Source organism: Melanerpes formicivorus, unplaced genomic scaffold (genome assembly GCF_026170545.1).
Source record: "Melanerpes formicivorus ecotype bairdi unplaced genomic scaffold, bMelFor1.0.p_v2 SCAF_238, whole genome shotgun sequence".
In the NCBI taxonomy this organism is placed as follows: Eukaryota; Metazoa; Chordata; class Aves; order Piciformes; family Picidae; genus Melanerpes; species Melanerpes formicivorus.
The window spans coordinates 127,501-130,000 of record NW_027142590.1 but is presented as its reverse complement, the minus strand read 5'-3'; the positions used below and the strand labels follow the sequence as shown (position 1 = coordinate 130,000).

Genomic DNA, 2,500 nt, shown 5'->3' with positions numbered 1-2,500 from the left:
TTTCTCTGACTGACCCGGGTGGATCATGTTTAAAGGGGTACCGCTGATAAGCCATGGAGGACAGTCATTGATGGTGTAAGAGTCCTTAGTTGGTTGAATAAAGAAACCATGGCACTTTTCCCCCTGCGTTTTTAATCCAGTTAAGTCACAAAATGCTTCTAGAATTTCAATATTTTTCTCCATTCCTGATTGGGACTTACTCAGCAGGACCAGGTCGTCTGCAAAAGCCAGAGCTGTTAATTTGCCATTCCCGTGTTGGAACCCCTCCCCACACTCTTCTAATTTACATAACAGAGGGTCAATGCACAGGTTAAAGAGGAGTGGTGACATGGGATCGCCCTGTTTCACACCAGTTTTGATTCCTATTGACTCAGACTCTCCTTCTTTAGTTTTGATTCTGGTGTGGATGTTTTGATAGAAGTCCTTAATTAATGCTATTATGTGGTCATCCAGGCCCTTTTGCTTTAGCACCGCCAGGATGTGGGTGTGGCTCACTGAATCAAAGGCTTTGGCCAAATCGACAAAGACAACCCCCAGGGGTTTCTTTTGTTTCTTTGCATTCCTAATTAATAGCTGTAATAGTTTTAAGTTCTCAGCACAGCCAGAAGATTGAATGAAGCCTCTCTGCCTGGGGTTAATGGGACACGCCTTTGCCAACCTCGCAGTTAAGATTCTTGAATAGAGTCTCAGGATGATGGAACCAATAGTAATTGGCCGCCAGTTGTTAATATCATTTTGGCGTTCGGGCGCTGATGATTTAGGTATTAGGATTGTTCGGCATCCCCTTATTACATCTGGAATTTTGCCACTTAACAGCCAGAGATTAAATAGTTCTTTGATCTCCTCACAATTTGGATCCATTTTAAGCAGGGCCTTCAGGGTGATCCCATCAGGGCCTGGTGCCGATTTTTTATTCATGTCTTTGATATTCTTAAGGATCTCTTTCTCTGTAATCAATTCCTTAAAAGCCGAATTATCCGCCCGCCCCACAGACTGGAATGCTCCAAGTCCTTGAAATAAGTTCTGAGACTCCCACCTAGATCTGAAGGTGTTACTGACCTCTTCCAGGGGGATGGCACATTGCGCAGAGTCTTTTTCATCCAGAATCATATTAGCTAACTTCCCTCGATCTAAGCGGAAGAGGCGTTGGAATCGGAGAAATTCTCCACGCTTTCTGGCTCTTTTTCTCATCCACTCCTTTTGAGGTTTCTTCTGCTGAGGTTTACGTTGGCTCTTTTTTGGCGCTTTCTGTTCAATTGATTTCTCAAACAAATATAAATATTGGTCCTGAGCTACCTCATTGAGTAATTTTAATGAGTCTGTTTTGCCTTCAATTATTTGTTTATATGTATTTTTAAGGATGGGCAGCTTCCCTGATGTCATCTTTTCATTAATAGTCTTTTTATAGTGGGCTAGCAGCTCCCTTTCACCAGAAGATGGAATCACAGTCCTCTCCTCTTTTAACCTGTTCTTGCTCTCTTGTGTTTTCTCTCTTTCTGGCACCACAGTTTCTCTTAATAGTCTTCTCTTTTCACTGATCTGTTTGGCTGTTTTAGTTGTTAATTTTTCAGCAATCAATTTGTTAATATTTTTCCTCCCTTCAAACTCTTGATTTAGTTTCTGTAATAATTCTGTTTCCTCTTGGGACCAGATTTTCTTGTGAGCACCTCTTTTAGAGGTCTCTTTGGGGCGAGATGCTTCAATTCTTTCTGCGTTTCTCAGGGCTGGGTGAGCTAATCTCTTATGTTGTCCCAAGCCAATTTTAGTTTTAAAACATTTTTTACATTCTTCACACATAAACCCTTCTACCTGGGTAGGCTCTTGGACCCCTTTGCATTTTGGGAGATGGCATGAGATACTATGATGCTTTTCATTTGTCTTCCCACAGCGGGAACATTGGAAATTGATCTTTCTTTTCCCATGGGCTCTCTTTAGATGGTCAATCAATCTCGTCATATTGCCTGCCCGAGTGGTACAGCATGGACATGTCGGGTTGTCCTCTGGCATCTTCACCAGGGGGGTCCCAGGACAGATGTCAGCTGTATTATCCAGCTCGGGCGATGCGGTTAGTATTGAGAGCTGACTCATAGAGCTCGGGGTTTCAGGACACTCCACCTCCTCGTTCCTGCTCCTCTCTGTGCTTTCATCTCGGATATCTTTCCCATGAGCTGGAGAAGTGGGTCCTACATACACCTCCGGCAATACTATCAGTTTCTCATTCCAGATAGGATCGTAGGCAGTATTGTCATTGGCTATCATTGAGTTCATGAACTCTATTCCAGCCAGACATACCCCTATCTCCTCGTCTGGTAGTCTCATATCACGTTTGGTCGCAACCTCCAGCCAATCTGCAGGACTGGTCTGGGTGCCTATGGTGACAAAAAGGCTACGTAGTTGACGAACCATTTTGTGAAGTCAATGTGAGGGAGGAATCGGTCAGAAGCTCTTCCCTCAAAGAGCAACTGACTTTGCCCAACTAACTGCGCCGTGGGCTGAGCTA

General features: G+C 43.8%; 1 pseudogene; it reads right to left on the bottom strand.

Annotated features, from left to right (window-relative positions):
* LOC137458326 (28S ribosomal RNA) overlaps positions 1-2,500 on the bottom strand; it is an 8,477-nt pseudogene that overhangs the window by 2,809 nt on the left and 3,168 nt on the right.